This window comes from Plectropomus leopardus, chromosome 12, assembly GCF_026936395.1.
Source record: "Plectropomus leopardus strain MGB_pleo_1.0 chromosome 12, ASM2693639v1, whole genome shotgun sequence".
Lineage (NCBI taxonomy): Eukaryota > Metazoa > Chordata > Actinopteri > Perciformes > Serranidae > Plectropomus > Plectropomus leopardus.
Window position 1 is genome coordinate 11108893 of NC_142187.1, and position 27431 is coordinate 11136323.

General features: G+C 38.3%; 1 long non-coding RNA gene across 1 annotated transcript; it reads right to left on the bottom strand.

The window, feature by feature from the left end:
- Positions 1-17589: 17589 nt before the first annotated feature.
- Positions 17590-24871, bottom strand: LOC121951006 (uncharacterized). The gene is made up of 3 exons (XR_006106374.2): positions 24737-24871; positions 20686-20835; positions 17590-18175 (listed from the first exon to the last, which is right to left on the bottom strand). It is a non-coding gene; the product is annotated as an uncharacterized LOC121951006 (long non-coding RNA).
- Between the last annotated feature and the right edge of the window lie 2560 nt (positions 24872-27431).

Genomic DNA, 27431 nt, shown 5'->3' on the forward strand with positions numbered 1-27431 from the left:
AGAAATACTTAACTGATCCCCAGGGGGGAAATTGTGGTTTGTTACAGTCGCTCTGATACCAGCATAGAGAACAACAGCAAGAAGAAATATGTATAAGCACAAGCATGTAAAAATATGAATGTAAAAATAAAAATACAGCAGTATCCAGTTGGTACAACATGTAAATATTTAAACAAACAAACAAAGTATACATAATATACGGAGTATGTTAGGTGTAAAAATAAAAATGCCAAAAAATACAGTAATAGACAATTAGCACAAATATATGAATATTTCAATTACAATATGGATAATGTGCAGTGTGTATAAAGTGTATAAATTATAAAATGTGTATACAATAAAACTGTGCCTTACGCGACAATATAATGTGTAAAACTAATATTTTAAGCTAGTAAGTTTTAAATATAAAAAATATAAATATAGAAATATTGTGTGTATCGAGTATTTTTTTCTCAGCAAACACATAGCAAAAACAGAAACAATGCAAAAAAACTAAAAAACCCAAAACAAAATTTTGCATTCACTGCACTCATGCACTCGTGCATTTTACCACATTACTCAAAACCTCAGTGAGATAAAGGATTAAAAAAATTAGAGCTGCATCTAGCAGGGCTTGCAACCAAAGACAAAAGGCAAATAAGTATACAGTTTCATATTTGGAGATGTTATTATTTTTATTTATTATTTTTATTATTTTTATTTTTATTGTTTTTGTACAGCACCTTGGTCGACTCTGGTTGTTTTAAAAGTGCTTTATAAATAAATCTGATTGATTGATTGATTGATGTTAGAGGCCAAAAGGTTTTAACCATACAGCCATAAAGCTGAAACAATCAAAACACACAGGACAACATCAACAACAACCAGCTGTGAAAGCAAAGTCATTAACCTTTAGGGACCACTTTAATATCACACACACTTATATAGCTCTGAGCACGCAATCACACCGCGGTGAAGTTAGTTTTAGGTTGAATATTCGACAGCCATTTGCTCCCCATCCAGCCGTGTCGCTTTAAACGGCTGTTGACAATACAGGGCGCGAGCTCTCCTCCGCAACGCAGGGTTTTCACTCCGGGACCATCAACAAATTACTTTAACACGAGGTCAATGTTATTTTCAATATTTTGACAGCTTCCAGGTCATGTGACCAAGAGTTTTTTGTAGATCATCCTGCTGAAAACTGCAATCAAATAATTAAAAAAAAAGTGCTGTCTGTGTTTCAGCTCTGCAATGCAAATTGATCATGTCTATAAAGCATTATGTGTATGATATTACAAATTAAAAAAAATGATCAACTACAGCTAAACAGTCCAATTTTTAAGCCTGTACACTCTCTGAAACAACCACAAACACTCCTTATTTGCTCTTTTTCTTGAACTCGCTTTATAGTATATACTTTTATTTACATTTTTTAATTAATTCAGAAGAGGATGTAGCAGTTTAAATAGGGGATTTATGAATTAATTAGCAATTAATCAAAAATAATTAATTAATTAATAAATCAATACCAAAATCCGTAACTATAACTAATGCAAAATTATGACTCAGAAACACGAATTGGTATAAAGATGAAGTGGAGTAATGGGACTCAACTTCAGCTATCAGAAACAATAACTTTATATTGAAAATTAGAGTTTAAAAACTTCGGAGCACCACCCATTAAAACAGAAAGCTTGATAGCCCATTTTACCTTAGTAATCAATTTAGTCTCATAATTTGAAGTTGGCTACAGAATTAATTTTCCAGGTGTACAGGGACCTGACATACACACACACACACACACACATCACAAGATCAAGTGTCTTCATTAATGAAAGTTTTATTAAACTACTCACTACACATCAAAACTACTCCTAAAACTACAAATGAATGAGTTTAAGAATCAATAGGGATAAATGATAAAACAGTGAATACACCAGACACAAAGTAAATAAAATGACTAAATGAACAACAAACTCATAAATGAAGCAACAATAAAAATGAGGGGATGAAAACTAGTGAGGAGCTGAGTTTGATGTGACATCTGGACTCGATCAGGTGCACAGAAATAGTGAAAGATGATCAAGCAGATGAAAAGTTAAGTTTAAAGAAAAGGCAATGTCAAGCATCGAACAACAGTAGAGAGGCAACCTATCCCATAAAACAATGAGGGAAAAGATAAAGAAGAGGCCTGATCAGAGAATAACCCATAATTGCATTAATGGGAGATCCTAATCTAGGTCTAACACTTCACTAGGACTAACACTTTGGACAAAAACCCAAAGTCCAAAAGTGCAAAATGGAAAAAGTCAAATCAGCCAAAAAACCCCTTCGACTTCACTGAGTTATAACTCCTGTGAAAAAAAGGGGTGTGGTGCTTGACCATCAAAGCGGGAAAAATACACTCCTCCCTTCTATCACTTCGACTGTTTTAACTGTCTAGATCAAATTTTTTCCTAATGTGTTGATAAAGTTCACTACAGGCCTTCAAATCTTCAATACGTGAAACCACGACGCTCTCCTCTGCTGATCGATACCAAACACTTACGAGAAAACCAAATAATTATTTGGCAGATCATTAACTAAGTAAAACAGCATTAACCACGTTAATAAATATGTGTGAAAATCAGTAAGTGTAACACCACGGTGTCAAAACACTGATATAATTAAGGGTTGTTAAAGATCCTATTTGAGTAAAGGTATACAAGTACTTAATCAAAATATAACAAAGTATGAAAGTACTTAATATGACCAAAGGTCTATCAACAAAACCTATAATTAGAAATTCACAAATTGCATGATTACAAAACAATAAAGCATCTACACACAACAGTGTAAAGGAAGGATAATTAAGATATAGACAGAAGAGATGCATATCAACATGCAAGTCTGTACTAAGAGTCTTCCCATTCAGTGTGCAGCACGCTGCTGGCAGGGGGTTACCAAAGGTCACACCCCTCCACACACACACACACACACACACACACACACACACACACACACACACACACACACACACACACACACACTGTGAGTTTGGCCTCAAAATCAGCTTGTAAGCAAATTTCCAGTTCTGTAGGTATGAGACCTCCACACAACATTTCAAAGTATGTTTTACTTTGAATACGAAAATCAGTTAACGTGGTCCTCTCTTACAGTCTGGAGATGTGCAGGTTTGTCACGTGTTGTTTGTGCAACAAAGACATAAATTGTCGGTTTCGATGATGTCAAGATCTCCTGATGTCTCCTTGAGTCTTTGCAGGAGCTCAGTTGACAGCTCCTTGCGCCAAATGAGTCGTAAGTTAATTCAAACTGTCTATCGAGCAATAAAATCTTATCGTAATTTAGTTCTGCTTACAAGATTCGGAAGTTCAACAAGTCAGTTCGGTCCATTAGCTGACCCCGAGGTTCATCTAAGGAATCTCCAAAAGAAGTTTCAGTTTTGGGTAGGCATTTGAATATCTTCTTATCAAGAGTTGTCCTCATCATCCACTACAAGAATTAAAACTGAATATGTAAATATAACTTAGGGACTGTTTATTATTATTGAGAGGGGAGAGGGGAGGCATGTCAAATCTTGTTTTAAGAACTGGGGAGACTTAGGATTTCTATTTTGGCTTAGGAGAGGGGCATACAACTTTGAATGGCTGTATTTTTTTTATTTATTTTACATTTTCTTGTCTATTTCAAATGAAAACATTTTTCAGATTTTTCCCCAATAATTTTACCATTTTTTTCTTTTATTTTTTTAAGTTATTTTTTGGAAATATTTCGGGAAAACATTTTGGAGATTTTAGTTTTTTATTAAAAAAAAAAAATCTGCCCTGGGGTTGGTGCTCGCGCTCTCATAATCATTCCTTCAATTTTAATAGGGGTGCTTGGCGCTAATCATTTTAGCAATTTTAAGAGGGCCTTTGCTTCTCTGGCCGAGAAAAAAAACAACCTTCTGCATTAAAGCCAGTACCGTGAGGATGTGCTTTTGTCGTCCATCATCTGAACATTGTAGTTTGATCACAGCAGACCCTAACCAATAACACCAGCCATCGCATCATCACAGAGCCGAGGAGAGGTGGAGTCGTCTTTTCCTACATCATGATGAAGTCTCCCTCACATCTTTCCTTGACCTCATGATGTTCTGTGGAGTAGAAGGAAAAGTAGAAAGGAGATTACTTGAACTTTTCGACTGCAGCCGAACACTCTCTACCACTCTAAATATTGAGCGTTTGCGGTCCCTACTGGGCAATCATGTCAATTTTATTTTTAAAGCCCATTAAGACAAAACATGGTTTGCCTCAGAGGGCTTTACAGCATACGACATCTCTCTGCCCTTAGACCCTCACATCACCTAAGGAAAAACTCCCAAAAAACCCCCATTTAACGGGGGAAGAAAAAGGAAGAAGCCATGATGAGGGATCCCTCTTTCAGGACGGACAGACATGCAGTAGAAGTATGTAAAAATGTTGTGTCCCAGGGGAGGTACTCTCAACACTAACTGGCTGAGTCGTCACGGTCTTATCAGATCCAGATCAAATTAAAGAAAATCCAGTAAAAGTCTAGAGACTCTCCCCTAGAGTGTAACCTGTGCAATTTACTGCTTTTTATTCAAGGCCAGGTCACAGGGACAACAGGCGGAGCAGAGCACTCCAGACGACCCTCTCCCCAGCAACACTTTCCTCCTTCATGGCCTCCCCGAACACCCGAGTTTTTGCTTTGGCGACTGCCTCGGCTGCAGCCCTTCAGGCCAACCGGTGCAGTCTAGGAAAACATCACTCTGTTGGGTTTCCACCAGCAGGTGTGTAAGTTGCTGTCTGACGACTGACAGCTTCCCGCACCCCACTGGTGTCTACCTGCAGTACCTTAAAACAAAGTATTTGTTTTGGTATGCGAGGCTGCTTGCAAAGACAGGAACCAGCAACCTTCGCACTACAGCTTTTAGCAGCCGCTCGCACAATGGAGGTGCTGAACATGGACCGCTTGGATTCCATGTCCCCATCCTCCCCTGGGCACCCTCAACTTCATGCTGCCCAGCTGCCCAGCCCTGATTACACCGCTGCGGGCCACGGGCCCACTGGGTGGTGACAGCATGTTACTTATTCGGGGTAAGCCCGACTGGGCCCTATGGCCCTTCAGCTAATCCCTAAACATACTGCGGAAGATAAACATCCTAGAATCCTCCAGAGGCTTAAGACAGAAGGGGGAATGGCCCTGCCCACCCTGATGTATTATTATTGGGCAGCAAATCTACAAAAAATAGTCTATTGGATTCAGAGACCAGATACTGATTGGTGTCAACCAGAAATTAATGCCTGTACATCATCATCACTCTTTGTATTGGTGACTTCCAAGCTCCCCCTCTCTCCTAAACAATACTCCTCATGCCCTATTGTAATTTCCACATTAAAAATTTGGTCACAATTTCGACAGAATTTTAACCTGACAGACTTCTCCCTTTATAGCCCCATCTGCAATAATCATGCCTTTCTTCCAGCCAAGTCAGATCCTGTTTTTGCCCAGTGGCAGAGGGCGGGCCGAAGTCAGTTCACTGATCTCTACATAGATGGAACCTTTGCTACATTCGACGCTCTCTCCACCAAGTTCAATCTACAGCGCTCTAATCTTTTCCGTTATCTTCAGATCCGTCATTTTGTTCGTACCATTAGCCCGTGTTTTCCAAACCTACCTCCAAAAAAAGGAATAGACATCATTCTTCAGGTCCCCACGCACCGTAGGAGCCTCATATCAAAAATTTATAATAATATTGTGTCATTCAATAAAGTGACACTTGATAAGATTAGGGCAGACTGGGCAGAAGAGCTTGGAACAAGCATTTCTGATGATACCTGGGACGATGCACTATATAGAATAAATGAGTCAACCTCATGTGCCCGTCTTTGCTTAATTCAGTTTAAGGTTCTCCATCGGATCCATTATAGCAGAGCCAGACTCTCTAGGATCTATTCTAATGTCAGTGAAACATGTGAACGTTGTCATATAACTAAGGCTGATCATGCTCACATGTTTTGGTCATGTAATAAATTGCTTAATTTTTGGACTATGATATTTCGAACTCTATCTGAAGCTTTTGGCAAAGATATTCAACCTAGTGCTGTACTGGCTATTTTTGGAGTCCCAGGAGAGGGTTCATCACTGACAAATAAAATTAAGAACATGCTTGCTTTTTCAACTCTCCTCGCCCGGAGAAGAATCCTGTTAGAGTGGAAATCAGCATGTGCACCCAAAGCTTCCTCATGGCTGAAAGACTTGACTTTTTTCCTTAAATTAGAGAAGATAAAATATAGTATTCGAGGGTCGACTCAAAAGTTCTATGACACGTGGGGGCCTTTATTAACCTATTTTGAGGGTCTTGAAGTCCTCCCACAAGATTGAAAATTAAACTGTCTAAATTATGCGTACCTTTGCCTGTACTCCCTTGTTAACTGAGGGGCCCCCAAACAAACCTTTGTAGTCAGTAGGCAAATACTCATTGTCGAGATATCCACTCCATTTCTTTTTTTTCAAATTTAATTAATTAATTAATAAATTAATTAATTTATTTATTTTAAATTTTATTTATTTATTTATTTAATTTTTTTTTTTAAATTTGTGTCTTATGTTGACAGCAGGGTGGGGGGGGTTGGGAAAAAAAAACAGAAATGTAAAATGTAAAATGTTACATTTACAAATATCTGTGAACTGCTCTTTTTGTCAAATAAAAACGAGTTTAAAAAAAAAAAATACTGCGGAAGTAGAGAAGCATCTTTCTACCTACCGTTGAAGCTGACGCTGCGGATATAATTGAGCAGTTTCTTCCATCCTGTCTGGTCCATCTTGGAGCAGATACTGGAGTTTTTGGGACACAGGTCCCTCTGCATGTTGTGGAGGGTGTGAGCCATGGTGCACACCATGTCAATCACACACTGGACCTTCCCCTCCTGCTCGTACTGGGAATCGATGCCGATAAGCTCCTGACCTGAGAGACACACACAGAGAGGACAGACAGAGGTATTATTTACAGGGAAAATTCACTTTTCCTCATTCCTATGGAGCTCCCCCAACCTCCCAAAATAATGGTGACAAAAAGTTGATACTGAAAAAAGAGTGGCAATAAACTGTCATACAAAAAAATAAATAAATAAATAAATAATAGTGACATGAAGATTGTCATCAACTTCTGGAAAACCTCCCGCTCAGCTTCCCCGGCTCTGAGGGCTCACTTGTTGAGACGGAAAGGTGCTACAACTACCCGAGAACAGCGACTGACACCCTGAACTTTTACTGTTAATGAAATGTAATTATAACTTCAGTAAACAAGTATCTAAACTACTGGCGGCCATGCGTTTACGTAAACAAAAGACGGCAGTGCACTCAAGAAGTTTTACATGAAGAATTTGGAGCTCGGTCAGAAGTTTGATTTAAAGGCAGTCTTGTAATTCTAACATGAGGCTTTTGCTTTTTGTTTCTCCGTCAATTTTCTTTTAGAAAAATATCACAAAATTTGTCATCAACTCCCAAGAAACTTCAGAAACTGTCAATTGTTCAACAATTTTTCCTGCTCGGTTCATAGGACACATCATGCTTCATCAACATCGACAGGTCATGCATTCACACATCAGACTGTAATTTCTTTATTTATTTTTTTCCAGTATTTTGTTCGTATTGTGAAGAATGTTTGATATCAAAGTGATGGTCACCAGACTGTGGAAATAGTTTTAATCTTTCAACTTTTGAGCATGTTCAATAAAGTTATAATAATTTCCCCCTCTACTGCAAAACATTGGCATTCAATGCTAATCCACAGACAAACGGTAGTTTTGCGCGGACTTTTGATAACTTTCAGAAATATCAAAAAAGTCCTAAAGATATTTACTGTTTCAGTGACGTGATGTCATTTTGACAATAACAGGTATTTTAAATTGTTAAATGAAAAATATTGTGTGTATCGAGTATTTTTTCTCAGCAAACACATAGCAAAAACAGAAACAATGCAAAAAAACTAAAAAACCCCAAACAAAAAGCTGCATATTCAGTCAACACAAAACAACATAACATTGGGGCAAAAATCAAGCTGATTCACTTATAACCAGTCTGATCCCAGAAGCAGCTGACTCTCAGGGTTTTTCCCAATATCTAATATGGCCCCCATATAAAAAAGTTTGGGCACCCCTGTCAGAGACTGAAACAGGAGGAAACAGCTCATATCAGCTTAGTTCTGTCCAGAAACAGGTACCTGCTGATATTTAAGCAACACAATTGCTGAAAGGCTATTTTAGAATCACGGCAGGTGTTTTGAATTTTACCACATTACTCAAAACTCAGTGAGATAAAGGATTAAATAAATAAGAGCTGCATCTAGCAGGGCTTGCAACCAAAGACAGAAGGCAAATAAGTATACAGTTTCATATTTGGAGATGTTAGAGGCCAAAAGGTTATAACCATACAGCCATAAAGCTGAAACAATCAAAACACACAGGACAACATCAACAACAACGTCATTAACCTTTAGGGACCACTTTAATATCACACACACCACACTCCATTTTTTTAACCAAAATCAGTCCTAACCATAAATGTCAAATATTCATTACCTTTCATAATTTTAACCCTTTAAATGCCAGGTTTTTGTCACTATTTTTTATAAGGAAAAAATCAAACACAAAAACTGAATTATTTTTAAATGTCCTATATGCAAAGTAGCTTTTTTGTTGTTTTTCTTTTTTTCACAGCCTGGAATATATCAATGATTTGCAGCAACGTTTACTGTGTCGAAAAGACACTGCGTAAACAAAATGTGTAAAATGCAATTTTTGATCCCACAGGCATTAAAGCATAAAAACATTGCATTGTATTGTATTATTTTTGAGTGTAATTCTGGGCTTTTGCCTTGAAATGTGTCTGTTTTACTATTTTCCATCTGATGACGTCTTTTTAACCATATTTTGCACATGGAGAAAATACATGCTGTTTCCACTAGGTGTACTGTCACAATAAATGTTGCTGCAAATCACTGACATATTCTAGGCTGTGATAAAAACAACAACAAGCTATTTTGCATGTAGCATATTTAAAAATAATTACCGCAGTGAATTTAGTTATAGGTTGGATATTTGACAGACATTCGCTCCCGAGCCAGCAGCGTCACTTTAAATGACCACTGGCAGTACAGGGCGAGCTCTCCTCCACAAAGCAGGGTTTTCGCTCAGGGACCATCAACAAGTTACTTTGACATGGTCAACGTTATTTTCAATATTTTGACAGTTTCCAGGTTATGTGACCAAGAGAATCAAAAATCAGTGCTGGGTCATATTACTACACTGACTGGTCAGGACACACCTCTTTTTATTACATTTTAATACTCATATTTATCTGTGAAAGGTGGTTCCATATCCAGTGTGTGACAATGGACAGTAAAGCATTTGAAAAAGCCAGAAAAGAAAGCCAGATGTCCCCTCTGTCAATAATGTGCATTTCGAAAGAGCTCAATACAAACACTAAGGTTCAGGGTGTGAAAATCTAATTCACAGTATTCAAATGCAATAAAAGAGTTGTTTCTTAATCAACCAGTGTAGTAATATGATCCAGCACAGATTTTGGGTCATTTAGTCACATCCTGGAAGCTACTGATCAAAAATGCTATTTTTTCCATAAGATATTCATATTAAATGTGAAGTGTATTAAAATGCAATAAAAGGAGGTGTGTCCTGACCAGCCAGTGTAGTTTTATGATCCAGCACTGATTTTGATTCTCTTGGTCACATGACCTGGAAGCTGTCAAAATATTGAAAATAACATTGACCTTGTGCCAAAGTAATTTGTTGATGGTCCCTGACTGAAAACCCTGCGTTGCGGATGAGAGCTCGCGCCTGTAGTGCCAACAGCAGTTTAAAGCGACGCTGCTGGATCGGGAGCGAATCTCTGCCGAACATCCAAACTAAAACTAACTTCACCGCGGTAATTATTTTTCATATCCTACATGCAAAGTAGCTTTTTTGTTGCTGTTGTTTTTTTATATCACAGCCTGGAATATGTCAATGATTTGCAGCAACATTTATTGTGAAAGTACATCTAGTGGAAACAGCATGTATTTTCTCCATGTGCAAAATATGGTTAAAAACACGTCATCAGGTGGAAAATAGTAAAACAGAAAAAAATCAAGGCAAAAGGCCAGAATGACGCCCAGAAATAATACAGTGCAATGTTTTTATGCCTTAATGGCTGTGGGATCAAAAATTGCCATTTACACATTTTGTTTATACAGCGTATTTTAGACACAGTAAATGTTGCTGCGAATCATTGACATATTCCAGGCTGTGATAAAAACAACAACAACAACAACAAAAGCTACTTTGCATATAAGACAGACTTATTGTTTGGAGCTGAGCTGGAAATACAAAGATTATACAAACGTACATAATCTTCCCAAAACGAAACCAAAATTCATTAACACAGCCAAAATGATAAAAAAATGAAAAATGAAAAGCGCATTACATGCACTGAGCAGTCCCTAAGGGGTTGACACAATAACCAAGCAGACACAGCGGTGTGAAACACAAGCACCAACAAACAACGCCATTTTTGAAACACCAGATAGCCAGCATCCATAACAAGCCTTTAACCAGACAAATAATGAATATAAAACAACTTACCGACGATGTTTTCATCCGGCGGCTGTTAGCTTGAATCCAATCCAGCAAAAATGACACCAAGTCCACTGGAGCCCGTGTGAAATGTCCACAATGTCCAATGTTTGAACACGAAAACTCCCAAATATTCCCCAAACTGTGCATGACGACGTCCTCTCCTCTCTGCTTTAGCGCACTTCAAAGCGTCCGACTTGAACTTTTTCCGTCATGTTAGCTAACACACGGCTAACTTTAGCTGGCTTAGCTACATAAAACACATCTTCAAGTTCCCCAGAGACGATCAGGACTGACATCGGTGATGATGATTTTGCCTTTACTTTGGATTTTATGTTTTTGGCGTTTTTACCGAGTAGCAGCAGCAAAGCAAACTGACATAAACAGAATTAGCTCTCCTCTTTGAGATTTGAAAACTTCCGTTGGTCACGTCGTTACGTCACATAGGGGCGGGGCCCGTTTAAGGGGGTACTACCACGCTGGAAATAACTACAACAGTTAAGGAAGCCCTTCACTGCAGAGAACACCGACATACTTTTTCTTTTTCTTTTTGCAATTAAGACACAAACTTTAAGATATTGAACTAAACAACCAACATGCCTGTTCAGTCAGACTTTGAGTGACTTGGAGAAAATGCATGAAGTGTTTGTCCCACATGATATGTTCAAGTACTGTCGCATATTTAGAAATTCAACGATAATTTCTTGTTTTTACAGTCTCTTGCTTTTATAACTGATATAATTTTGGGAGTTTAAATTTTTTTGGCGGGTCCGCAGGTTTGGAAAGCATGTTCTTAGAAAAATACCCAAAACATTTTAAAAGAAAAAAAATCACTAAAATAAAAAAAAAAAATTAAATCACAAAAAGACAGAAAAATTAAAATTTATATATATATATATATATATATATATATATATATATATATATATGTGTGTGTGTGTTTAAAGAAAAAATAACAAAAAGTTTTCAAGAAAAAAAGATTGCCAGTTTATTTTTTTTTTTAATCCAAATCACTAAACATTTTAAAGAAAAAAAAACTTGCCATAAATGTTTAAATAAATATTAACTGCCAAAAATAATAAAATAAAATGTCTTCCAAACCCACAGGCATGTTTATTGATGTTAATTAATTAATTTGTTTGTTTTATTTAGTAAAAATTGTAATTTAGGAGAAAAGTCTGACTTATTATCAGAAAATACAGCTGACTACATCTTGTCTGACATCCCAAGTTTTTACAAACATAACAAAACACAACTTTCTGTCAATTTTTCCATAAATTATCTGTATCTGTTCAACAAATAAAATGATCTGTATCCAGAAATAACACTGAAAGTGGAGGTTTATACTGGAAGTCACATTAACTCGGGCAAACTATTAATAATAGTTATTAAATATATGTACTAAGGCTGGATACTGAGGAAAATTCTAATTCAGAAAATTTTAACCATTTGAAATCTGAGCAAAATGGCTGGATTTCTTTTGTATACATGGAAAGAAGGCAATTTGCAATAGAAGCAATGAACCCAAAATTAGCAAGAAATTAGTAAAAGGCACAAGAAATTTCCCTTTTTTCAACCAGAGATTTTTCCCTGGTTTGTTTGAAATAATTTTCTAAATCTCTGAATTTCTTGCAACTAGTAGAACATTTCTAACCAAGTTGCTCCTTACCTTTTTTTCCCATGTGTTTGAAAGAAATCAAACTAACTTGCTTGAGATTCAATAGTTTAAATGCTTGTGAAAGGCGTCTGAAAGCAGCCCAAGAAAATATATCAAAAAATGTATATTAACTAGTGCTGGGCATAGATTAATTTTTTTAATCTAGATTAATCTCACTGCAATCCTGTAGTTAATCTAGATTAATCTAGATTAAAATTATAGATTTGAATTTTGCCAAAGACATTCAAAATAATATCTATCTATCTAAATGATGAAAATGCATCACAAACTGCTTGAGAAAGCTGTTCTACTATAATATTTGGTAAAGAAAAATAATGTTCCATAAGATTTACTTTGGTGTTTAACTTTTTTTTATTTTGTTAAACACAGACATTTAGGAACACAGGTTCTGTCTCCATGTGGAAAAAGCTTTTTCCTGCTAACTGGAATGAACAGCAGAGGGCGCAGCCTCTGATAACATGACCCTAACTGAACTGTGGGCCTACATTAGAGGTCATGAAGAAGACCATTAACAGTCAGCAGCTTTGTGACACGGCTTGAGCCAACCACTCCAGTCTCTGCTTCTCCTTTTTCCACCAGTCACTCAGGCAGACCAGCTTCCGCCTTGTTCACGCCCCCTCCACGTAATTCGACCAGGTATACATCCGCGCTTAAACAACAAAGTGAAATTGGTGCCTTGCTCACTGTATAGACCCAACTTAGTGAATAGCTTATCGCGCGATAAGAATCCCGCATTAACGCAGCATGTTAACGCCGTTAACGGCCCAGCACTAATATTAACCCTTTAAAATCTGAGCCAATTTGATTGATTTCTTTGAAAGACACAGGGAGAGGGCAATGAGCAACAAAAGAAATGAACCAAAAATTTCCAAACACATTAGCAATGATGAAATCTGATCGACTAGTTCGTTTTGAAATGGAGGCTAAAATTGACAAAAAATATGAAAATTTAAATGAAAGGGACTACCCTGTTGGGTTTAGAGTATGGCTGCCACTGACTTTTTTGTTTGTCTTGTAATGTTTCATACACCGCCAAATTGTTGTATGTCTACATGAAACAGGCTGGAGGGGCTCCTTCGTTGAAGTCTATTAGGTTTTTTTGAGCCCATACAAGTAACCTGTAAAATATCAAATTTTTCGCCATACCTGATGTCTGTGCAAAATTTGGTGACTTTTTAAGTATGTTAAGGCCCTCAAAACTGGGTCTCACTTGTTCAAAAAAAAAAAAAAAAGAAGAATTGCTTCAGTTTCAATAGGGTCCTCGCACCGTTGGTGCTTGGGCCCCAATTAGTGTCTCTGACAGTCGGCCGCAAAGCTTCTCCTCAAGTTTTCAAACTCTGTTTTTATTTTCCTCTCCCTGTGACCACAAAACAATCTCATCCATTGACCCGTGTCAGCACAGGTCAGGCAGAGAAGAGACACTGCAGGATACCTGGAGTTGTTGTGATACATTTGTCCCCAGACTGTCCAAATCAGATCAAGTTCATCCTTATTTGTGCTTCCAGATGGGCTGTGTTAAGTCTCTGATGTGGTTCATTTTTCTCAGATTGCATTTTTGCCTTCTCTGACTTAATTTTCACACAGAAGAAATCCCAGAGAGGATGTAACAATCAAAGCAAAATTACCAGCAGTGTTTGAGTGAGCTTCCCAAACTGAGATGAGACCAAACACAAATGACCCCTGTGAAGCTGTTAATTTCCTTTAGCAGCATGCATCTGTTTTATTTGTGTATGAAATGTTTTTTTTACCGTTCTCTGATGAGCCATTCGGATCTGTGGTATTTCGGAAACACAAGTTCCCACTTTTGATTCCATTTGGCAAACACAACAGGAGTAGTTAGCCTGATTGTTTCTGCTGGAGAAGACAGCATGACTAAATGTTGCACGTTTGTCTCAATCTAACAGAGACAATGTGGGTAGCAACAACAAAACATCACAGTACCCATTGTCTTTCCTTTGAATCATCTAATCGGCATTTAGAGAAGTGGGAAACACGTCTCTAATTGTTGGGGAAAGACAGTCATTAAATTGGATCTGTATCAGTGATCTGGTGAAGCTCTCTACTAACAAAGAAAGGCCCTGAAGGGATTTAATCATTCAGGGGAAGATAACCACCTGAGCAAAACACACAAAAACAAATAAAAGCAAGTAGCCTAAAGCAATATTTTCGGACGCAAAGTTTTTTTTTTTTGCCACTGATTAACTGGAAGAATTGAAGAATGACATTTTATGAGACAAGGAGCAACATTAGCATTTATTTAAGTATTCTGACACGCATAATTGTAGCTAATATAGCTCTGTTTTGGTCTCCACTGATATCTGTGTTTTTTTTATGCTCAAGTGTGTTTACCCGCTATCTACTAACTTTGTCTGCTGTTTGGTGCTGGACAGGTAGTGTACAGATGGATGCCTGAATCAACATGGACAAAGGCGACTACAGAATGAAGCAAAACAGTAATGCCTGACTTACTTGACTTAAGCCCTTTGCTCGTCCAAGGAACACAGGCCATTGACAAATTTCTTTGGGTGACCCCTTTTCCTTATTCCTTGTGGTTTCCATTTCATTGTTGGGTGATGCTTGTGGCAGGTTTTTGAGGTGTGTCCAATCCAACTCTTAAAAAAAAAAAAACACAACAAAATGCTCGACATGATGGGAAGTGCAGATTTTGGTGGTAATTCTCTGAAGGTTTTGTTAATAAGAGCAACTCCTTTACACATAACTGTAGTCACTTGACCCACTGTTAGGAATTAGACAATGAATTACTCTGACGTTGTCCTAACAACAATCAATTCTGCACGGTCAAGTGGTAATTGTTTGTACTACAGAGATACGTGAAATCTGCAAACATTTTTTTTATTTACAATGTCATTTTACTCCATAACTGTAACCCTTGCAGATGCTGTAGTTAAACACAGTTATCCAACTTACTTGATGTTTCTATTGTGCCTATTTTATGTACTGTGTTGCTTTTCTAGCGTGTTTGATAAACCAGATCTATCAAAACCTAAGCAATGTAGTCTACTGCTACCGCTGCAGCCAAACGTATTTTAACCACCAGACGAATCGTCATCAGATCAGATGTATGCTGTATCCGGAATATTTTCACCACCTTACCTTCAATATTAATGACTGAGGCAGCAGCAGACCAGCAGCTCCTGTGTTCCGCAAAGTAAAATGACTGTTTTTAGCAAAGGAGTCTGGTGGCTTCAGTTCCTTCTCAGAAAGTCCTGTCTGACTGCAAGGTAAAGTGGTGCAAATACTTAAATATAGCACACACTCAAACTGATATCGATCTTTTCATTGGGTCTTTTTTTTTAGATGGCTAAGCTCTAGCCAACTGAGGAATCATTTGCTCAGCACTGTTTCATTTTGTGTATGAGGGTTTCTATCAGGGTTTTACCATCTTATAAAATATTGTAAACAAATATTGGTAATCAGACTATAAAAGTTGTACAACTGTGCTCATGGTACTACATGTCATAGTCTTGCAAATCTGTATCATATTTTAAGTCACAAGTCTTACACTGCCAGTGCAAACAAGACTACGAATCCAGAGCCATGACATCCAGGTCAGCCCAATTGGGATTGGGTGTTGAAAAAAAATATATAGTCCAAAACATAATTATATGCTGTAGCAATTTAGAATTACTGCACCAACTGAAAAAAAAAATGAAAAGTTGCCAAAGTGGTGTCCATATACTTTTTGCAAGGGTGTTAAAAGAAATGCACGTGATTTGATGCAATTCTGCCCTTTGTTTTAAAAAAACACACATTAGTTACCGCAGGTCAACACAGGACTTGAAGTCATAATAAGGAACAAAAGGCAACAACAAGGTCATGTTTTTCTGTCAGTCGGGTTGGACAGGTGAGTCACAATGCCAGAGGAAGTTTGTTTCACAGAGGACAGTCTGTTTCTGAATCCATGTCCACAGGAGAGACAGAAAGAAAGACTGATGCGTCTGGCTGTGGGCGTAATGCTGCTAAAGTTTGTAGATTGGACTCTCTGATTGGGTTGCACATAAACAGGAGATGAAAAACAGCCAGCAAAGTAGATAAGGGATAGTGAGATGACAGGAAGCACAAACAGAGAGGACACAGCACCACATCCAGACTTACCTCAGGGTAAAGAGAATGTTGGTTATCCAGCATCTCCTCAGGCTTAAATATAAAATGCCAAATGACTGGGAGAGAACCAGAGGGTGGAAACATAACCCGGGAATTTCTATCTGATGCAGAAACAGGAGAGAGAGAGAGAGAGAGAGAGAGAGAGAGAGAGAGAGAGAGAGAGAGAGAGAGAGAGAGAGAGAGAGAGAGAGAGAGAGAGAGAGAGAGAGAGAGAGAGAGAGAGAGAGAAATGGAGATCCTCTGGGGGGCCTCACAAAGGGAAAAGTAAAACAGTTCCCCTCCTTCACTTTGACAGTCTTTCTCCAGCTTCCTCCTCCGTCAAGTTTCTCTTCCTCTCTAATGTCCACTTTCTCACAACAACTCTTCCTTTCTTTCTCACCTTCCCTGTTCCTCCAACTTTTTAAAAGCAAAATGCTTTAAAAACAAAGTGGACAAACATCTGGTGAGCTAATGATTGAACAAACAGCTTCAGGCTGCAGCAAAAGCTCTAATCTCAGCTTCAACAGCAGCTCCTAGATGATCTCTAGTGATTGAAACAAGAAAAGTGCAAAACACAAACTGTTTCCGCAGTGGTCTGTTGTTTGGCAGCTGTCTCACCTAGGTGTCATACCATCTGCAATCCTCTCTACTTCACAATGACAGTGTCAGCTCATATACATCAGCACTTTGTCACTTCAGAAATGTTGATATGATACGAATGAAGTGTATAAATTAAGGCTGTCCAACGATTGAAAAAAAAAAAGCGATTAATTGCAGAATTGCAATAATTAATTGAGATTTTACATTTTTAAAATATGTTTTCAATTCAATTATTTTGCATTTTAAAACCGTTTTGAAGTCTATATTGGCAAGGTGAAGCAATTCTAACCAGACTGTCATGATTGGAAATAACCTGTATGGGACTAGCATTAAGTGGGCATGTCTGTGAAGGGGAGACTCATGGGTACGCATAGACCCCACTTTCATTCCGATATCTGGAGGTCAAAGGTCAAGGGACCACTGTAAAATGCCCATGCCATTTTTACATTGCCTAACTTTGAAGCATTATTCAGCACCCTTCCTGAGAAGCTAACCTGACATGGTTTGTACGACTGGATTCTTTAGGTCTTCTAGTTTTATATATCATTGCTTTAAAACTCAGCGCAGTAGAGCCTGTTGTGATTGAAAAAAATATAACGCATTATGTAAGGACTTTAATTGCATCACTATTAACGTGTTAACACTGACAGCCCTAGTAACATATCCATGATTTGCAGAAACAACAGTATCAGTGTTTTTTTCCTAGCAGCTGGGCTTACCACTGAGCAGACACAAGTACAAATCATCACCCAAACACCAACCAACAGTCCAGACCTCCAAACGCAGATACATAAATAGGGTGATAGACTCTGAAGTGATTAATATGATGATTAATGTTTTCAAATGGAAATGATTCACAGCTTCACAGATGCATAATAACAAAGTTAAAGTGGATGATAGAGGAATAAAGGAGAGCTGTGGAGTGACAACTGTTTATATAAGAGCAGAGAGGAACCAGTGAGACAAGAAGACAAAATGAGACAAAGAGAAGGGCTGACAGAGGAAGGGATGTGGAGGTGAGAGGGCAGAGTAGTGAGGAAGAGGAGGCGGAGGAGGAGGAGGGTTGGCTAGGCTTCAGAGACACAGTTGGAAGTTCATCCAGTCGTCTGTCTGCTGATACAAACATCACAGCTCTGTCCTCTCTGAGTGAAGGCCCGCTATCAGCCCGCTGCAGCCTGTTCTGGTGGAGGGAGGAAAAGTGAAGCAAAGAGAAAGTCACAGTCGGGGTTCAGCCACTTAAAGTTCATTATGCAGATTGCCGAGTTGAACTGCCGCCTTTCTGCGAATCTAATTTCTCTTTCACGGTCACTGTGAGTGTACAGATGATCCATTGCAGGTTGACAAAGAGCAGCAGAGTCACAACAATCAGATTAACAATGTATTTCCATGAATTTGCCATTTTTCTTGGCTGTTGAAAAGAAGTAGAGTGAGGGAAAGTTACAAAAAGCTGCATATTGGTGGATTTTAAAACGTGAATATCGTGTGATGATGCACTCAAGCTCAAGGTCAAACACACCACTCCCACACACAAAAAAATAATAATCCTTTCATCAAGTATAATCTAAATCACTAATTACAATCAGTGTTTGCTTAAGGCAAACAAAGCAGCAGTGTACTGTATATTTATTATGCTAATTTAACCTTATGGTAGTGCATTTAATTTCTACAGCTGCTGTCTGGGCGTTGTTCTGCTGATTAAAAAAAACAATGTAGATGTGCTGCATGGGGAAGAAAATATGCAAGCTGTAAAAAAGGTCAGATGGAGATTAATTTATTAGTCACATTACAGTAGAAATATAGTCAATTATAGTAATAAATATTCAACAAAGTATTTCAAGCATTAAGGATGATTTATAGTTCTAATTAGTATTCTCTGCCACCCACCATTTGCATCCAGTTTAATTATTAGGACAAGAGAAGTAAATGAAAAAGCATGTTCTTTACATTAATGCATGTTTACTAATTAGACAGATTAATAAGATGTTCTTTGCTGCCAATCACACAGAACTTTAACAGAAATGATCTAACATTTGTATATAAAGCAGATGAGATGATGTTAAGAAATGGTTTAAATGTTGTCACACATCCAAGAAAATTAGAAGTGACATGTCAGGAAGAAGCTTTTGTTCTTTTTTCAAGAAATCTAAAAGCTGATATTTTTGCCAGTATTTAATATTAGGTAGAATGTTCAAAGATGTACTGTTTTCACTAAAAGGGTCTTCTCTTGAGAATAGGCAACAGCATTAAATCATTATGTGACAGGACTGAAACAATGCAAATTCTTTTTTGAGTTTGCAGTATTTCTAAACAGGATTCACTTAAATGTTTCTTTAAAGAAGCATGCAAGGCATGGGCAGATTATGAGACTATGGACCCCTGGGCACAGACGTGCAGAGGGCCCCACCACCTCCTCTACATAAAAGCAAAGCAAGATGCATAGAATTATATCTGTTTGCGCCTCTATTAGTTAAATCAAATATCTCTGTGGTTTCGTGTCGATGTATTTTTTGTGTTTGTGGTAGTTTTGCCCCTTTTTGTCGTAATTTTAAAACCGTTTGTATTTGCTTTGCAGCTCTTTGCACCTTTTTTTTTTTAAAAAGAATCTCCTTTTAGTTGTTTTGTGTCTCTTTGTACTTTCTGTGTGTCTTTGTAGTCTTTTTGCATGTTTTTGTAGTTAATTTATGTTTCTTTGTGATCATTTTGGGTCTCTTGGTCAGAACATGGTCATTTGAGTGACATTATGCTGGCAAAAGCCAGGGACCCTGACCCTGCCCAGTAGGCCTTTTGAATAATCTATCTATGCTTAAAGGTAAAATTAATTGCTTTAAGAAGCTGAATGTGACATACAGGACATTTATGATTCAGAGTCCGAGGCGGAAGTCTGCACACAGTGCTTGGAGATGACTGAGCTGGTGGCTCAGAGCTATTAGTGCTTACTCCATAAAAAAATACTGGATCAGGCATGTGCCACACCACATCTGTTATAAGAATTTTTTTCAAATATGATTACACATCAGCACTGATAGGACATAGTGTCTCTAGAAATCTAATTTTAAATTCTTGACCCAAGAAAAGAATCATTGTCATATTTGTGTCTGTTTTAGTGATAATCACTGCATTTTGCACAGACGACAACACGTTTGTTGAAAACACTGCACTGAATTGATTAGGATCACTTCAAGCTGCATGGATTCATTTGCACTCACAGCAGTACAAAGAGCCAATCTTCCAGTTTCCTGCAGCCGGCGTAAGTAACAGAGCTTAGCAGATTGGAAAATGCTGATTAGTCTCTTCTAAAATTTAATGTGGGTTTCAGAAGTCAAGACATTAAGCAGTGACACATTGTGGAAGTGACCAGATTGAACAATGTCATCTTTTGAAGTCATTTCAATAACATGTCCCAAATATACCCAAAAAACGATTATTTTTAACAGTGAATTTGACGTCTTTTACATGATTACTCACCCCAAGCAAAATTATAACAATTTTACCATACTCTTAAATCCTGGAAGGCCTGGAGAAAGGTTTTTTTAATAATGAATTTTGGACAAATAGACAAATGATTATATCAGCAGAGATTGTTTGCTCTGATTGCAAACAGTTAATTAAGACTGTGTGGGAGTGCATTTGGGGTCTTGGCGAGCCAGGCAAAGTATCAAATGATGGATTAAGATCCTTCTGTTTACTCACAGACAGTGGATGAAGGATTACTCATGAGCCTCGGGGGCCAGCCCAGGACATGCAGACAGAGTCGTGGGTGGTCAGTGAGTTGACACGGTAACAAGCTGTGAGCTGCAGTGGCCTTCTGGGAAGAGGCAGCCACGACAGACTGCAGACTTACTGAGAAACAAACAGAGACTCATGATTAATGGCTGCTGGTGGTTGAACAACAGTGAGGAATAAAAAAGTAAATGATTTTGTAGGAGAAGCAGAAAAGGAGCAGGTATTAGAGCAGAAAAATAGCAGGTATTGTTGCCGAAAAATAGATGGAGCTGCAGTATCATTTGTTGATCCATATGTTTTGGTATCGGGCTGCGGAGTAATAAGAAGCTCTGAGAATCTGAGCAGAAATGACCCAACAACGGGCCTTACCGAGGAGATGTGAGGCTCCTGGGAAATCAACATAATGAAACCTTTTCACCTGAAAACACAGACGGGCTGGCCGCATGGTGATTGCCTTTCATCTCATCATTTGGATCAGAAGGAAAAATGAGCCGGCGACACTGTAGACTAACACAGAAGATTTAAGTGGCCTGTAAAGATCTACCAGTGGAGTTACACAGTGTATGTTAGCCTATAACTGCTCTGTGGCTTTAACACCAGAGACTCTCTCGGTCACCTTGTAGAAGACTGAGCTGAATGCTTTCTTTTGGAAAGGTTAGAGAAATGGGTGTGCATTGTTCTGCCTGCCTTAATGAATGGAGAGTGGGTTATTCTGTCAGGTAAAACCATGTTACAGAATGAACTACTACCTGTATAAATGTGGTTAAATGTGGCATAGGTCATTCTGACAGGCACAATTATCTATCAGAATGGACGGCTGCCTTTATAAATGGAGAACAGGTCAATCTGTCAGGTACAAATATCTATCAGAATGGAATACTGCTTTCATAAATGGAAAGTAAGTAATACTTTCAGGTAAAAATATCTATGAGAATGGACTACTGCCTGTATAATGTTGAGTAGGTCATTTTTTCAGATACAAATGTGTCTCAAAATGGACTACACCATTTATAAATGTGGAGCAGTTAATTCTGTCAGGTATAAATATCTTACTGAGTAGACTACTACCTTTATAAATGCGGAGTAGGTCAGTATGTCAGGTAAAAACATTTATCAGAATGAAGTACTACCTTTTAAAATGTGGCGTAGGTCACTCTGACAAGCACAGTTACTGATCAGAATGGACTACTAATTTTATAATGGAGAGCAGTTACTTCTGTAAGGTAGAAATTTCAATCAGAATGGACTACCATCCTATATAAATGGGGAGTAGTTCAATAAGTCAGGTACACAGAAAAGCACACACAGACACACACATATATATACACAGCAGCACCACCAGAGAGGCAGAAAGGCTAGAAATATAGGCATATCACAATACAATTATAGTAGCACACCATCATATAGCCTGGGAAAAAAAGTGGTCTTATCTGTCAATGAAGCATGACAGACAAATCTTCAAAGTCTCACAGTAGTATATAGTAATTGGAAACATCGTATGTCAAAAATAAGTGTATGCCTGTGAAACCTGGTATATGACACTAACCATCAGCCACTTTTCTGCTGCGCAGAGGAAGCCACAGACACATTTGCTTGGACATGATGAGTCTAACAGAGCAGACTTGAAATTGAATAAAAGTGTCCCAGAAGAGGTCATACTGCAGCAATGTGACACAATAAATATGATGGAACAATCATTCTGATAGAATGAGGACTGCCAGCAGCACATTAACTGACCATGGAGCAGCCAGATAGACATGAGAAAGGAGAAAATGAAGTGGCAGAACGGCCAGGGTTTGTGTCAGAGTAAAGAGGCTTCAATGGACAGCAGGCCGGGCCAGATCTAACCTACAGGTTACTGCAGCGGATGTGGAAAAACAACCGAATAATGCGGAAATGAATATGGATCAGATCTCATTATGACTGCAGGTGTTTTCTTTCAGCCATGCATGAATTTATTCTCTCTAATTAGTTGTGCGTGTGTGTGTTTGTGTGTGAGAGAAAGAGAGCGAGAGAGAGAGAGCAATGTGAGGAGATTCTAACTAGGTGTTAAATACATGACACTTTTCATCTGGGCAGAGAAAGTGGTTTGGCGTCAGGCGGCTGGTATTCCTGCTGAATGTGATTATGAAATAATGTATGTGGAGATCCGTGCCATCTGCTCTGGTGTTTTCAATGGTTTTTATTGATCAAAAGTGGCAGAACTGAACCAATGGATGGAAAATACTGCTGTAGCCGGGATGATATAACTGCAGCGTGTGTGTATGCATGGGGGGGGACAAAACTTGTTGGTTTCTGTGAACAAATTTAATTTTAAGTTGGCAAGAAATCCATTTCCCTCAAAGGGAAGATTTACAAAGTAAATTATGTAAAAGGAATTGTAAACATTTACATCTTAGGATATTGAGGAGCCAGAAATAGAGGGAATGTGGCAGGTAGCAAGAATGCTCAATACAATTGGGTTTGGACAAAGGGATAACTAAAACATGAAGATGATAGTCAGAGCCTCAACTGCTAACCTTTAGCCCCCTCAGCTTTTGTGTGGTGTGCATTTTAAATTTCTCCTTGCTATTTGGCATTAGTGGGACCTGATAAGTATAAAACCTAAGCATTGTCTTTAAATAGGCAGCATTTTTTGTATTTACAAAGAAGTTCTAAATTCCTGAACATTGCTGGGCAAAAACAAATTTGCAAATAATGCAAAATATGTTCAATGTTTTGTAACTGTTACATTTAGGGGTCACTGTTCTAGTATAAAATTGTTCAAAACCAGAACATTGCTTTGCAAAAAAACAAATAAAAGAAATAAATAATGCAACATAACTAAAAACAATTTGCAATTTGTTCATTTTGTAACTCTGTATGAATTTCCCTTGCTCCATACTCCAAGCTAGAAAATGTCCTTTATGCCTTAAGTACAGTCTGTCGCACCTAATTCGTCTATGTGAAATGCTGTGATAATAAAGTAATGTAGTTCCAATGTCCTCAACCAAGTGCTTCCTAATCTAACAGCTTCTTAGCTTGAAACTATTGCTAACATTTGTCAAATTTGCATGCTGTATTATACTGCAAAGGTTATTGAGCATGAATAAACAAGCTTCAAACACAAAAATTCATCAGGTTTTGTACCTTGTCCATTTTTATATCACTGTAGACAGACTTGGTGGACATGGCTGCCATTTTGTTTTTACACAGATTAGAGTTTTGTGTTTTTGCTACCACTAGATGGTGCATAACAACGTCCACGGACGAGGACAACAAGTCGAAGTTAAACAGAAATGAGTTTCAAATAACAAAGCAGCAAACCCAAAATGTAATGTCCTTATGAGGACGCAGCGTCACTGGTGGGTAGAGTAGATTCATATATGCTTACAGTTCATGTTGCCAGATGGACCTGTTTCACGGCCCCAATCATAGTGCAATATCCCATAAGTACCCTAACCCAACCTCACACTTTCTGTCACAACCTGAGATGGTAACTCATATATTTACTTGCTAAATTGTTTGTATGGTGCAATTGTCTCTATGTCACTTAAAATGACAGAGACATCATTTGGAGACATGCTTCCTTTACCTGAAAGAGGTTTAAAACTTAATAACTAGAGTTTAAAATAATTTCTTCTTACTCCAATCAATGATGACAAACTTTTTTAACAGCAAATTCACCCCCCAACTGTGTGAAACTCTGCAAGGTAAGAAACCCAAAAGTCAGAGGGTGATCCTCCATTTTGTGGCGGAAACACACTGCAGTTTGCAGTACAAGCATTCACTGAATTTCTAATAATCAGTCCCATGATTTGTTTCAGGGAAATGACAAGTCATGATCAGCCAGCCTCAATGCGGCAATACATCACAGAAGAAAAGAAAAAAAAATAATAGAGGTAAATTCTGCTTTTCAATTGCAATCTGCATCAGCAATGCAGCTCACAGTGCGCAGAGCATTTGAGCCAGTAATGTCTTCATGGAGGGTGAGAGGCAAATACAGCCTTTACTCAAAAATAAAAAATGCAGTCATTACCTGGAAGGCAGCCAGACGAAATCAAAGGGACTAAAGCAGGTAGGTGGGTCTCAGATTACGAGCATAAGGTTGCAAGCAGGCTGAGAAACCAAAGACAAGCCTGAAAAGAGAAGGAAATGACAACAATCAGAGGACAATCTTGCTGACTGGGGAGTATAGGTTGTATACTGGAGCTGATGACAAACGAGAAGCAGGTGTGTTGGGGGAAGATTGGTCAGGTGATGAGGATAGTAGGGTCTGGAATGTGGGGAAAGGGTTAGCAAAACATGGCGGCTGGAATAAGCAGAACAAATGTAGTCAGACTAACATGATGAACACCGCTGTGGAAGTGCAGATTGCTCAGGCGATCCCACTGCCCTCCAACAACATGATGATTTTTCATTTTCCCTGTGAACACACAGAGTGGTAACAGGTGATGCTGACAGAAGTCACTCCCTCTCAGATGCACGCAGCATGTGGCCCGATTACTTCACCGTCTGCGTCAGGATGCCGCCTTTTGAGCGGCTCTTCAACAGCAGGTGTGGCTCTAAACAGCTGCTTATGCTGCTTAATGGACCGGGGGCTTTTGGTGCTTATGCAGATCTCCCCCAGATAAATAAAAAGAAACAACCGACTGCTTTTTGAAAGACAGCATGCTGCATCATCTTCAAACTTCAAGACAAATGCTCTGTTGTGTTTTGAAAAACCTGAGGGGGTGGTGAAATCTGCAGATGTTCCAGATTATTTTTTCCAAAACCCAAATATTCCTCAATTTCTGATCTTGCAGTTATTTTTCCGTTCATATCAAACTGTTTTTAAAGCTGTGGAAACCCCGAGGAGCATTGAGCCATGCCAACTCTTATCAAAACCCCTGAGACTGGAGCTGAAAACAACAGTCAAATCGCAGCAGGCCTGTTGAACATGGAGACGCACAAGCTGCTTTATTGTGCTGGTGTGTATTCAGCTGAACCGTGACTGAACATGAAAAGCCCACAAGCAAAAGCAGGTTGTTGTTTTCCTTCCCAGGTGAGTCCCTGGAGATCTCCTGCACCTTTGCAACAAAACAATCCAAAATGCATGATTGTAGTCGAGAGCAAAGAGCAGCATAAACAAGAATCAAATGAATTATGAGACAAAACAAGGCTGAATTATTAATCATTTAGCAATGGAGAAAAAAAAAGCAGCATTAAGGAGAATCTCTTAGGATGGGATGCAACAGAGCTCCTCACACAGCTGTTGAGTGTGAATGAAATGGGATTTACTATTATTATTTCTATAATTTAAAAGAGCTCTGTATAAAATTCAGAGCATATCTATGATTCAGAGGGTGTCTTCAAACGGCTCTCAACATGGAGGTGACTGAAGCTGTGTCTAGTAGCTCACGTTGCTTAAAGGGGAAACAGTGTTGACAGAGCTAACAGTGTCAACCTAAGGTGAAACTGGAGGGTCGGCGCTATGCTTACGTGGTGATGCCACCCCTTATTAAAAATAACCACCATATAAGCGCAGCACAGAGTAGTGGCGATTAGCAAGCAGTGAGATACACACACAGGGACTGACATGCACTACTATGCAAGTGCCAGCCGACTGTCTACGACAACAAAAAACAGAGAAGCTCAGACATAAACACACAGAGGTAACCTGACTTCATTCTCTACTTAAGACACCATTTCTCCATTATATCTTTACATAGCAAATATTGGTTTGCTGCTAAAATATTGTTCTGAACACAGGGTTTCCCACACATTCATTCATTTATTGGTGGCTGCCTGCCATGCTTAAAAAATCTGCTGCCACAAATAGATTATTTTTTAAAATTTTTCGAATCTGATGAGCTCTGGACTTATGAACAGTCACTAACTGCTGCAAAGGGAAAAACTCATGAAGAGCTTTGTCTGTGCTGTGTTCCTCCAAATTTAGAGAGGGGACACAGAATAATGCAAAGGGACACACAGGCAAAAAAAAAATAGGATTTCTGTTGCAAAAAAAAAAAAGTAGCCTTTTATAAAGTCTGTTTGTCATGATCCCTGTAGAAACCCCTTAACACATGCAACCTGTGACAAAGCATTGGGAACACATGGTGGTAATTATGATACAATCTGGAGCTTTGATTACTGAGAGTGTACCTAATATCCCACTTAAAACATCAATGAAATATGATAATACTGTTATCTTTATTTTTTTTTTTTTTAAATGTATACCATTAAATCAATGATACCCATCTTGGGGGTCTGAAACCATCTGCAATTCGATGTATCTTTGATTTTAAAGGCTCTGAGGGAAAAAAAAGTTTGGGAACACAGCGGGCATCCGTCTTTTGTCTGGATTTTATTTATTACTTTTTAAAAAATTAAGTTAATGGGGCAAATATTTATTAAAGAAACAGCCAAAACATGTATTGTCAAATAAATTTGAATAAAATTGTTCTGATGGAATTTTCCTGTTTTTTAATTTGGTTTAAAACACAAAACTCCATACTAACTATTAAAAGCAAATCAGAATTATAAAAATCAGCACTTCAGATCTGTACATTTAACCAATAACATCACGGAACCAAACTGGTCACTGGTCAACATAGACCCTGGTCAGTGGTCTTATTCCATAACTTTCAGACTGCTTATGATGTACAACAGTATGTGGCTCTGTGCATCTCAGCTGTGTCAACCAGATGACAAATTCCTACACATTTATTGTACAGGATGATCAAAGTGATACA